Here is a 13879-nt window from a genome sequence, read left to right as displayed (position 1 = left end):
CTATCGTAACAAGATCATTGCTTTCTCTGCAGCAGTAGTGCTGCTTTTGGGTATGACACTCCTTTTTGGGTTAGAGTTGGAAACATGATGTTGATTGGTCTGTAACCACAATAAATACATTTTCATGAAGTTATTAGAGAATATTTTTAACTTACTGGATTTTTTTTCTGTCAGTGTGAATATTTTTGTATTTTACCGAGGTTAAAGATCTGAAGGAAAAGCTAACAGACTTTTTATTATGATCTCCTATGGCATGTAACATTGTATTCCTGTTTCATAGAGAGAAGCTTAACAAACTGTCTTTATAGGCAAATGTGTATTGTGGTATGTACAGATGTGTATTTTAGATTTTTGGCCTAATCAAGAATGTTACAATATTCTGTTCATTTTTTTCATGGTTTAGAGAAACTTCACCTCTGCTAGGGATAAAATAACTGAACATCTCAAAAAAGGAACAAAATTTTAAAACATTTTGTAGCTAGGTGACAGTAAAATGGCCTTTAATTTTGTCTTTCAATTTACATCAGCAATAAAGCCATAGCATATCCCTGAGTTTGGAAAAATTTGCAATCATTCTTGTGTGCTATGTTCCCACCTGCAGCCTGAGAAATATTCTCTCAAGGTTTTCAATGTATTCTTAATCAATGGATTTTGCGACCCAAATACCTTCCAAGTAATGCTATACTTGCTTAAACTTAAGGGTCTGACACCATCTGAGATGGCCTGGGAGTATTCAAGACAATAACACAAGACTGGCAGATATGACATAGGACCTGTTGAATACCTACATCCTTGTGGAGTAGCACCTTGGTTGAGAGCAGGGTCTTGGCTGGAGTATGTGATTGCTCATGCAGCATAAGTAGCTTCTTTTGGAGCTGAATTTATCATAGACCTGAAGTGTTCTTAAGTGACACCTAGGAGTGAATGTCGCTGAGCTAGTTAAAACCCCATTTCTGATGCTACCTCTTTGACTGTCTCAAGCATTATGTGAAATTACTTCAGTTTGTAGATTGTCTGGAAATACTCCAAGCTTCCCTTTGTGCCAAGTGGTGAATAACGATAACAGTGTTGTGATGTCCTGTATAAACAAAACATGTTAACTTGACTCTTCATACTTCCTAAATAAGAACTATGGTAATATCCAGGAATTACAGATATTTTCTAATATTTGTAACCTCCATGAGTTCTCATAATTTACTTTAAAGCAAGAGAAACTGACTGATTTCCAAAGTTTACCTCTGTTATCCTTGATAACAGGAAGGCAAACAGTGTCAGTTTTAACTATGAGTGTCACAGCTTGGAAAGCTCATTTGTCAAAACAAGTTTTCCCTCCTCTTACAGCAAGACCAAGGAAACCGTCCTCTGAAGCATTGCACTGTATTTATAGCATCTTAAATAGAAAGCACTGAGGAAGGACAACTAATGGAAATAATAACAGTAGTCAAGAACTGAGGGGAAAAATTATTCAAGTGGGAAGGTAATTAGCTTTTGTCCATATCAGGCTTTTAAATCAATAGTTTTATACTGCTAGGTGTAGTAGAATTTTCAAAAGTGATAGTTACACAATCTCAAATTTTCTAAAAATAATGATGTTGGAACTGGTGCAAACTCATGGTGGAAAATCTAAAAATTGGAGGTAAGTTAGAGTAATCATGACATTCTGTTTCGCAGTCCTGAGGAAGAGTCTCTGGAGCGAAAGGGACATAGAATTTTTCCTAAGGAAAGGCTGATCTGGAGGGTTGCAAATGATTTGGTCTAACTTTGATAACCAAACCAGAAAGATATTAAAACAAACAATTAATATTACATTACAAGTAATGAGATGTTAAACTAAAAGATTTTTCAAGAACAAATTTTGTCAATTCAACATGATTTCCTGTGTTAGCAGAGTAGGGAGAAGCAGTAGATATAGCTTGATGACAGAACTTTTGGTGTTATAAGTTACTTTCTCTTACACTGAGGATGAGATGTGGTCAAGGTTAAATTACAGTTAAGAGTAGTTATCAGTGCCTTCACTTATACATTGAAAAGTTATTTTAGATGGAATTCTTATGCAAGTCTATTTCTTTATTTTGTACCTTTAATAATGAGTCAGATAAACATAAAATAAAAACAGATGCTTAAAATCTCTGGATTTTATCAGCCTGGGAAGGGCTGCAAGCATTATAAATGATAAAAGCTAGAAGTTAAAATTAACGCTGGTAATTTGGAGAAAAAGCCTGAGATGAATAAATGCACAAATATGAAGAAAAGTACAACTGACTGTATGAATGCTGTTAAAAAAGAGAAGAAGGAGAATCTTAAAGCAACAGCGGCATGTGAACCAAGCCAACATACCTAACAGAATACTATTGGTTACGAATGATTCAGAACAGCTTGAGCAGTTGCTGTTCCTTAGTGGGGAGTTACTGCACCTCACCTGACACATAATAACTGATTGCAGTTACATTCCTTGTCCCCTGCAGTGTAAAATAAAACCCGTTACCTTAATCTCTCTCTTTTCTCATTACATTCCTAATGATCTGGGTCAACAAATCCGCTGTGAAAAAAAGGAGAGATCGTTTTGGCAAGCATGAACATTTGTGACATCCAAGGGTTAATTATATCACCATATGAAGTACCTATGAGACCTCAGGTGAGTACTGCATCTATGTTTGCACACCACACTTGAAAAAAGACAGATAAACTAGGGGTGGGGCAGAGGTTTGAAAACATGATTGGTGAGTAGAGATTGAAGGCTCAGTCTCTACTCCCAAATGAAAGGATGGTCGTCAGCTGTTTCCCTTGACCACAAGGCAAAATGATTTACTTCAAGTTATTTCCCCCTAACATAAATAAAGTACCATTAAAAAGCACTGTAGTAGTGTTTTCAATGCAAATGGAACTGTACTAGATGTAAGCAATTGCTTTCACAATATAAAATATGGTAAGTGTGAATAAGTAGTATTTCAGATTGTCATAACATGCATTTTGATATTTTCTTTTATCAACAAACAGCATGAAGTTCTCAAAATGTGTTAACATGGTATGACAGTAGAGCTGCTGTCCTGTTTCTTGAGTTGGATCCCAGCAGTGAGGGAACGGTTACCAACAGGCTGTGCAGGAGAAGAACAGAACTAGGTACAGCGCTTAAACACCACAGGGAGCTCCTATCTTTTGGCTCCTTACAGGCATTCTCTTCATCCAGCAGTGTGGTAAACGACTCCCGTCATTTCCCTTTTCACTTCCTCCTCTAAATTACTCCCAGGTACACAGCCCCCTCAGATATCTTCCATATTTCATTCATCAGTAACCTTCAGTAGCCTTACACACTTTTCTCTATCTTGAAAACATCTGTACAGAAGTAGGCACCTACTGTTGGCAGTGGTAGAGAATGTACTGTGTCATTTGTGAAGTGATGTGTAATTTTATGGAAATTAGTTTATTAAATAGTTCACATAATATTTCACAGGGAGCACCACATGCTGCTGAATCACCATCATCTCCTCCCGCAACATATGCTCCATATGACTCAATTTTATAATAGTATTTTCATTTTTATTAATACTTTATATTGATATGTTTGTAATTTTTAATATTTCACATCTTGTTCTTGGAGCTTACCTGAACTCCCCAATCTCTGTAATGTGTGGTTGGAAAGCTAGGGTCATCTACTGCATGGTTGTTTCTGCAAAGTTAAAGTGAAAATTTTTCTAAAGGAAAGATCATACTCTGAATTTACATTTGATCTTGTACAGAAAGTAGGAAATTGTCAAACAAGTTTGTCTTGGATTTTATATTTTCCTTATATAACATGACTAATTGTTTTAAAATTATCATCTACCTTGTGGTAGAGGGCAACCAGATGACAGCCCCACACTAGATACTGTGATGATCAAATGCAATATAAAGGTCTCCCCACCACAGACAGATTGCAATTAGGAGACCAGCCATAACAGGTGACTGAAATAAGCCTGTAGATGAAAGTCAGAGATTTAAGTGAAGGGAGAATAATAGTCAGTTCATACCTAGTTAAGAGGAGTTATGATATTTAGAAACATTTAGGGAGCAAAACTAAGTATCACAAGGGTGTAGTTTCCTGCATGCATTACAGTGGAAAGGAGAGTTGTATATACGTGCATAAAAAGATATAAAAAAATCACCTTTCATATTCTTTTCCACTGCAGCCTACCTGGAGAATTTATTGGTTAATTATTTTCCATGATTTAGTGCCTGTTAAATGAAGCACTCGGTACCTCTGTTAGCTGTCAGTCTCTTGTAGAGAGTTAGTTGATAGCGAAGTGCTAGCTGTTGAACAGAGAAGGGCATGTCCATAGAATCATAGAACCATTCAGGTTGGAAAAGACCTTTAAGATCATTGAATCTGACCGTTAACCTAGCACTGCCAAGTTCACCACTAAACCATGTCCCTAAGTGCCACATCTACACATCTTTTAAATACCTCTAGGGATGGTGACTCAACCACATCCCTGGCCAGCCTGTCCTAATGTTGACAACCCTTTCAGTGAAGAATTTTTTCCTAATATCCAATTTAAATCTCCCCTAGTGCAACTTGAGGCCATTTCCTCTTGTCTTATTGCTTGTTACCTGGGAGACTGACACCCACCTCACTACAACCCCTTTCAGGTAGTTGTAGAGAGTGATAAGGTCCCCCCTGAGCCTCCTCTTCTCCAGGCTAAACAACCCCATTTCCTTCAGCCACTCCTTGTAAGACTTCTCCAGACCCTTCACCAGCTTTGTTGCCCTTCTTTGGATCTGCTCTGGCACCTCAATCTCTTGCAGTGAGGGACCCAAAAGTGAACACAGCATTTGAGGTGTGGCCTCACCAGTGCCGAGTACAGGGGAGTGATCACTTCCCTTGTCCTGCTGGCCACGCTGTTTCTTGTGGTTATAGGACCACTGCAGTAACAGTTCTTTATACAGAAAAATAGTTAGTGAATTGCAGGGGAAAATATGATGGTCCTAGAATTGCTTTCCACTGCTGATAAAGACTGCCTATTGTGGATGTTTCTCTTGACTCTACCCCCATGTGTCTGTGTATTTTTTCCTTAGTCATGCCTAGTGAACAGATTGAAGAATGAAGATGACTTATGGCAAGTCATCCGATTTTGTATATATTAGAGCCCAAGACCCTGACCTTGTCTGATACACTCTAGCCATGAATTTTAATTATTGCTGTAGATGAATGTTCAGGCAGCAGTCAGTGGGAGTCAAATCACTGTGTAGTATTTTGTGACATGGAAAATGGAACATGGGAAAGGTGGACTGGGACTGTGCAAACTCTTCCCAGTTCCTCAGGATAATTGTATTGGCATGAACACAGCTAATCCTAAAAGCACACACACACCTGATAACCTACATGCACCTCAGGCTGGGAAAGAGGATCTCACTTAATAGGTGAGAAAATAGAAGAAAATGTTATTGGCTTGCCTGAAGATTTACTGGTTCTTTTTACAACCAGAAGCTTTGTAATTGTTGATTTTAACCTTTCACATGTCCAGGTTATCATGTTATGCTCCTAGTCGCCAACTTTACTTAAATACTTTGCACTAGGGAGCAAATCTCTAAATCAAACATGGTAATTGATTCATATTAGAAAAAACAACAATATAATCAAGTATCTGACATAGCCAGTTGTGATGGAATATTTCAGTCTGCAGGCAATGTAAATCAGGAATACATTTTCTTAAGAGTAATCCAAACATTTTAGATTGGATTAATTTAGTTGTTTTAATCATAAATGCATTTGAGAAAATGTGATGATGTAATGTAAAGTTTTACTTAATGCAGATTTCTTTAATTGGAAACCTGAATTTATAATACTTGACTCCTTCTTCATTTACACAACAAAACTATGTTCGGTTGTTTTTTTTTTTTCTTGAATGATTGTTTTATTTTTCTAAAAGCAGCATGAAGGTATTTTCTGGAAATTACATTTTAAAAATTTTTTCATAATCATTGAATAACAGACTTCTTGATTCTTTCTGTTAGAAAGATTCACTGAAAAACTAACCTTCAAGTTAAAGCTTATTAATACAAGAAACCTAAATAAAGTTCCTATTAATTTGAAAATACTCTTAGCTGCATTTATGCCATATATATGTGAAAATGATTTTGTCTGATTTGTTTTTCTCAAAAATGAACACTTGGCCTCTTGAAAGTAAGACGTTAAATTGACACAAATAAGCTAACAGCTGCTAGTCAGTTTTGAAAGCTTTGGTCTATGTATAACTGTTCTCACATAGACGCACACACATCATTACAAGGCCTTATCTTTAAAGAGCTTTATAATGCTTGTGGGAGTGCAATGCTGAATTTAACAAAATTAGTTCTGGATTGTTTGAAATACAGTAAATGCAAATGTTGGTCTTGTCGTATACCTTCATTTATTTTCTTTTATCTGCACAGCCAACTTTCTGTAATGTTTTCCATTTGGAGAGTGGCCACCTATGGTGGCTGTTTATCCCAACGTGTACACCCGTGGGTAGGCAGCTTCAGTCTGTAATCCAAACAAATTTTCATTTAAACAAACCCAAGTCTGCTGATTCTATCTCAGCAGGTGTAAATTAAGAAACTTGTGGAGCTGATGATAGTTTAGGGGCTCACAAGCTCCAGAGCTAAAATACTTGGCAAGGTTGTGTCAGGGGACTATTCTAATTAACAAAGGACTTGCTAATCCAAAATAAGGGTGTAATTGCTGACAAATTATATTTAACTGTTTTAAAAACATGTTTCAAGATAACATATAAAGCAGGATGCCCCCAATACAGCAAATAGAAAATCTAGAATCACTGCAGAACCTTTTAATTAGTAAAACTGTTACTTTTGCCTTAAAGAGATGAGGAAGCTTGTGCAGAAAATGAGTGTTGGGCCTTGGGAGAAGGGACAGTCAAAAAGTCTATTAGATCAGCATTTATAGATCAAATATTGCGGTTCTCAAGTTCATAAAGTTTGTCTTCCATCTCTGCCAGACATGCTATTCTTGTATTCTTATATTAACCCTCCCAAGTGAAAAGCAGAAGTTAACTTAGTGTTGACAAACTACTGACTAGGAATTATGCTATGCTAACTATGAAAATGCTAACTAGCATTTTCAGAATGCTGCAGCATTTTTTAGATATACACAATATTTCATTTGGTGTTACTAGCAGAAATCCAAAAGGAAAAGTTCCTTCTGCAAATAGAAGATACTCCTGTGAGAAACTGCTAACAGGTGGGATAGTGTAGAAAAATACAGTGGGGAAAACATTTTTTTTGTCTGTTTCATTCTTGATATCCTTTCTCTGTACATGCAGATTTTAGCAGATTTTGGGACTGTGAGCTATAAACCATAAAATGCTGAAGTCAGTCTAGCTATGTTTACCTAACATGTCTGGGAAGACAGAAATTGCCAGGAACAGAAAGCCAGGAATTTTCTCAAAATGTACATGCCCTCTCATTTTTCTGTGATTTGTCTGCGGTGTTTATCCTTTTTCGTAAAATAGTTTATATATTGTAGATAATAAATGGGAACACTGTAATGCAGATGAACAGTTATTTTGTGTAGCGGCAATTATTTTTACTGACACAGATACTTCCATACCATTTGCAGACATGCACATAAACATAGATATTTATATTTTCTTTCTATGTTTTGCAAGCCTCTAGAGGGTTTGCATGGCAAGGTTTTAGTAGCAGGGGGGCTACAGGGGTGGCTTCTATGAGAAGATGCCAGAAGTTTACCCCATGTCCAATAAAGCCAGTGCCAGCCAGCTCCAAGATGGACCCACTGCTGTCCAAGGTGGAGCCTGTCAGCAACGGTGGCAGCGCCTCTGGGACAGCATAGTAAGAAGGGGACCCCCCCCCCCCCCCCCCCCGTGCCAGCAGGAGAGGAGTGAGACTGTGAGAGCAACAACCACTCTGCACCCCCAGGCCAGCGCAGAGGGAGGCAGGAGGTGCCCCAGGCCCCAGAGCAGAGGTTCCCCGGCAGCCCGCGGTGAAGCCCCTGGCGAGGCAGGCTGTGCCCCTCAGCCCGTGGAGGGCCGTGGTGGAGCAGATCCCCACCTGCAGCCCACGGGGACCCCAGGCCGGGGCAGGGCGATGCCCCGAGGAGGCTGTGCCCCGCGGGCAGCCGGCGCTGGAGCAGCTCCTGGCAGGGCCTGTGGCCCCGTGCAGAGGAGCCCAGGCGGGAGCAGGTTTGCTGGCCGGGCCTGTGCCCCCGCGGGGACCCGCGCTGGAGCCGCTGTGCCTGAGGGGCTGCGCCCGGGGGGGGACCCGGCTGGGGCAGGCTGGGGAGGGCTGCTGCCCTGGGAAGGGCTCGCGTTGGAGAAGTCCATGGAGGACCGTGTCCGTGGCAGGGACCCCAGGCTGGAGCAGGGCCCGAGTGTGGGGAGGAAGAAGCAGCAGAAAAATGTGATGAACTGACTGTAACCCTCATTCCCTGGTCCCCTGTGCCAGTCGGGAGGAGGAAGAGGAGGCAGAGAAATTGGTAATTAAGTTAAGCCCAGAAAGAAGGGATGGGTGGGGGGAGGGTGGGTTTTTCTCTGGTTTGAATGGCAATAAATCAAACTAATTTCCCCAAGTCAAGTCTGTTTTGCCCATGGCAGTAATTGCTGAGTGATCTCCCTGTTCTCAACTTGACCCACGAGCCTTTTGTTACATTTTCTCTCCCCTGTGCAGCTGGGGAGGGGGAGCGATAGAGTGGCTTTGGTGGGCACCTGGTGTCCAGCCAGGGTCAACCCACCATGAAACCCCTTTCCCTAAATTCTTGGTTGGTGTCTGCCTTAAATATGATAACAGTAGAAAACAGTATAACTGTGTTCAAAACAGGATATTTTTCAGTAATATAGCTACTCTGGATTGTATCTTTAACAGCATTTCTTCCTTTAGGTTTGAGTTCAGTACAGCTGGTAAGCAAGTCAAAGCCTGCTGCTTGTCTGTAAACTCTGCCTTCAGGAAGAATCTTTCTGTGAACAGTAGCTAACTGATGCCTTCGAAGTCAAACTGGGTGTCCAAGTAAAGACCTTCAATATAGTGGAAGGCTGATGTGAAAGAGAAGGAGTAAATGTGTTGTTAGAACATATTTGGATGTTCCATACTGTTCTGATGGGTTGTGGGGAAACCCAGCGGTCTTTACTGAACTGATGTTTGGGGCCATGGATGCGGTAGATTTTCAAGTGTTGAGCTGAGTAGCTCATGCATCATTATAAATCCAAAGTAGGACTTGCTGCTGCTCCACTTTTTTCTTAAAGTTGGGAGCAAGAGAAAGTTTTCACTGCAGAATTTGGGTGATACCTACATTCCACATTGTAGGGCTCAGTAGAAATCCTGTTCCTGATTACTGGTTAACGAACTAGCTCAGGGAATTAAGTACAATCTTGGCACAGTAACTCCGCGTGGACTAATGTAACCCTTTTCTCCCTGCTGCTGCTCTTAAGTCAAGATCTCTCCAACAGACTTAGGTCCTGTATCTCCAAGCTATATTGTCTGCACAAGGACAAACTATGCTTTGTTCAGAATCAGTCTGTCTCATCAGGATATAAGGAGTGTGGTACTACATAGTGTGTGTCTCCCGGAGGTGGCTGATGTGCTATGGAAAGGGAGGAGTCGAAGACCTTTTGTTTATGCTTTGGTGATAACACTGCTGTGCACTGCATTGACATTGATTCTGACAGCAACACACACAACTAATAGTTAACAAGTTCTTAATGATTAAAAAGTGATACTTATATAGAATAATAACTCAATTCAATCACATTATTAATAATAATAGAATGAGGGAAGATTGGCATCACTTTCTGTCTTTATGTAAATATGTTTTTCAAAAGCATTTTGAAAACATAGAAGCACAAATGGATGTTTGCAGGGCTTGGGAGCCTGAATAAACATGGATTTTTCACTTCCTGGCATAGCTCCTTGGGAAAAGATCTGTGGGAAATGGAATTTGCTGCCCATCTTCATATGGGTGGAAGAACTGTTCTGCAAGAAAGTTCTTCTGATCGATGTTTGCCTATTCTGTTACAGAGCTGTTTTTAATAGTGTTAATAAAACAAGGTACAGTGAGAAAATACTCATATTCCCTGCAATTGAATTCAGTACAAAATGCTAAAAGAGTTTGGGTTTCAGGCTTCTGCTAGGCCACCTGTCTTGGTTTCCTAGCCTTCTGGCCTCTGTCTGCCCTGTAGATGACAGATTAGCTGTGAACATCCTCTATAAAAGGAAATAGTGTTCTATAAAATTCACACCAGGGTTTCCAATTTAGTATCAGTCAGGACATCCTAAAATAAAATTTGTTTCAAAAATAGGTTGGGGGGGGGTGTCAGGGTTAAAAGCAAACAATCTACTGATGTCAGTTTATTCTGTGAGAAAACATGCATGGAAAAGGGGTTTAGTGTCTTGTTCAGGTGCAGTAGTTTTTTGCTGATGGGGAGTAAAGCAAAGCAAAACAATAATAGCATGTTCCGTGAATCGAGTGTGATAAAGAAGAGTTCCTATACAGCAAAACAGGAAGTTTAAAAAAGGCCAAACAATTGATCTTTGAGGACAGGAATGATATTTTAATTTTAACCTTTTTGTTTTGGCTTTAATTTAGAATTTACGAAGTGATGCAAATCATTGCCAGTAAATAGCATTTTAGTGCACTCAATGCACACGTTGATACATTAAGAGATATGAAAATATTTTAGCCATTTAATTTTCTTTCTGCAAATGAAATACTGAGAGTTTTAGCTACCTGTGGTGTTGTAAATCAGGATATTTATCTGCTTACACTACTCATTATCTTCCCAATGTTTTTTTTCTATGAGGCATACAGCAAAACCTTTTTCTAAGCTTTCCCAGGAGTTTTATTCTAAGGAATTTTTTCCCTGTCTTTTAAAAATGTGTCTTTTGGAAGTATTATTTTTCAGATGTTGTCAATGGTTGAGGATGATTTGTTTTGGAAGCAAAATCAATCAACTGTCTGACATTGTGGTCTATGGTCAAAAATTGAACTGTGCCTTGACAGACAACTTGTCTAGGCATTGCATTTTGAATCCATTTATTTTTACAAATATTATTAACATTTGTCTCTTTTAATAAAATAAGCCAACTTTATATATTTGATGATTAGATGTAAGACAATTTGTTACTGTTAATCTAAATCTAAATCTAAAATCATAATTTTAAAGCTGTGTCCTGCGATGAGAATTATACTAATACATAATTGTATAATACATGATACAATGCATTAATAACTTATATAATTACACCATTTATTTAATATTACGTCAATATTCAGAATAAGATTACAGTCTTAGATGTTTACTCTTCAATATTTGAAAAAATGGTTTTAACTAACAAGTACTGTCATTATTAACATTTATGTTTTATCTCTTCTGAATACTTGGTTTCAACTTCCAGCCGTTGGGTCTTATCTTTGCTGCTGGCCTGACAAATGTTGCTGTGCCAGTGTTCTTCATGTGGGTACTTAAAGAATGTGATCAAATCATTGCTTTAGCTTTTCTCTGTTAAGCTGAAAAGACTGAGTCTCTGGAGTCCTGCACCCTCAAACCTCTGAATCATTCCTGTACTCATCTGTGATGTCATTGTAGTTGATCAATGTAAATTTTAATGTATTAGCTTGAAAATGGGTTATGTTTTTCTAAAAAAGATGCAGCACTGCCAAACACAGAGGTAATGGAACTTCTGTGCTCCTATTTTCTGCTCCTACTTCATATTCCTCTTTTTAAACTTCCCAGAATCACAGTAGTCCCTCTAGGCACAGAATCCTCTAAAAAGCCATGGTTATTTGATGATCCTTTTCAGTGTTTCTGATTACAAGAGCACAAGTTATTGTCTGTGTGCCTATGTGTGACTATATTTGCTTATCTTAAAATGCATTGGGATTGCTTGTTTCCACGTTACCATGTGATCTTGATTGCTCTGTATCAGTGAACTCTACCCTTTCTGTTATTTGCCTTTTCCCCAGCCTTCACGTCTTCTGTAATGACTTTGTTTTCTTCCAGGAGTGTTAAGTTAGAAGAGATAAGAACTGATGCAATGGATTAAAACCACAGTATATGTCCAGATGCTATGTAGTTATGTTAGTCTGGTGCTGAGCAGTATCCTGCTTATAAGCATATGCCACCACCACTTTTGAATGGGAATTACCCAACCAGCCCGGCCTTTGGCTGGCCGTAACAGAGTATGGGTGGAGCAGGCATGAAAGTGCCTTCATTTGAGGATCTGAATATGTTGCACTGATGCTATTTGTTATTATCAGCTGGACTTGTAATGCCATCAAAATATCTATCAATCTGGTTGCCGTGATCTAATGTAAACACACATAAATTAGCATGTAATTACCATTCTTAGCATTTTTGTTGACTGAGTCCTGCTGCAAGTGCTCTTCTGTTTTATTGAGGATTTTTAAGATGTTGGCAGGCCCTATAGTATTAAAGTCATCCCAGTTATGTTTGTTAATAGTGACAGACTGGCTTTCTTTCAGTGTCCTGAATCTCTTGCAGCATTCTCTGACCTGAAAATTGTGAAGCATTTTTCAGGGTTCCTCTGCCACTTGTTTTTCTAACTGACGGTCCCAACCTGTTGATCAAAAAATATCCAACTTTAGTAAGCTTTTAATGGAAGCTTCCTTTGTTACCACTGAAATAAAATAGAATTTCATCAGCCTTATAGTATGACTGCATCTGATTATCTGTGCATAAAACAGGTTAGTGAACTATTAATTGTACATTATCACTGAGGATTTATAGTAATACCATTAAGTTACCTTTATTCTTAGATTTCTTAAAAATAATTCTCAATCTTTTCTCATCACAGTTCATTTATTGGTGGTTTTTATGACTGTCATTAGTTTTCTTCTATGTAATTTTGTTTACTTTTAAAATGATCTGTCTCAGATTGTGGCTTATTGAGGAACTGGCTCATTTCCAAATTATTACGCTTTTTAAAAAATAATTTCTTGCAAATGTTTTCACTAAACTATGTTTAGGTTTGTGAAACCGACCCTTCAAAGTAGCTGATATATATGCATCTCTATATGCATGTGCATGCACTTGTGTACATACATTAGGCAGATGACTGTTTTGTGGTGCCTTTGGTGACATGAAATGTGAGGTCTCCAACCAGCTTCATCTGCAACTTTTGTTTGGTCTTTAATTTCTGAACACAAATTTCATAACAGTGAGCACTGAGCGCTGTTTATATTTGTTATCACTAAGGGCAGGGTAATGAGTATAGTTTTTCTATGCCAAAAATTCTCAAACTCTTGTTATCAAAATCTAGAAACTATATAGCCCATATTATGGCTCAACTCTTATTATTGGTAATGCCTGCTAATCCCATTTAAGATTTCTGAACACTCCCACTAGATTTTGTAACCCATCTTTTCCTAACTTCAGTTGCAATTTCACAACATTCCCCCCTCTTGATGACAGGTAGGTTTTAGAGGACAGTGGATAACACCAAAGGAGATCTGCAGCCTCTCCGTGTGCCTCCTTCATTTGCTCTAGGTTTAGGCAATACCTCAGGGAAGAATGCTGCTGCGAGTCTACATGATAAAAAAAGAAATGGTGGAGCTTCGAAAGAACTAGGTGAACTTCAGTAAAGATCATGTTCCCGTTTCTTTGAATCAGTAGATAACACCCTGTAGTTTGGTACAGTGCTGTACGCTGCGGAAAGACTTTCATGTCTTCTGGAGATACAGGTTTGGCAACATGCAGTAACACTCCCCCCACCCCCCACCCCCACCGCGTCACTCACCTCCCCAGGAGGGCTGGGGACAGGCTTCCCTCCGGGCGGGTCCGGGAGTAAGAAGCCCTCAGTGCTTAACCGGACATCCAGTCTGAATCTGCTTGAGGGCTCGGTGATCTGGCAACTACCTCAGCAGGTTTGGCGTGAC

Source organism: Falco cherrug, chromosome 3 (assembly GCF_023634085.1).
Source record: "Falco cherrug isolate bFalChe1 chromosome 3, bFalChe1.pri, whole genome shotgun sequence".
NCBI classification, from domain to species: domain Eukaryota; kingdom Metazoa; phylum Chordata; class Aves; order Falconiformes; family Falconidae; genus Falco; species Falco cherrug.
Note: the sequence above shows the minus strand (reverse complement) of the source record.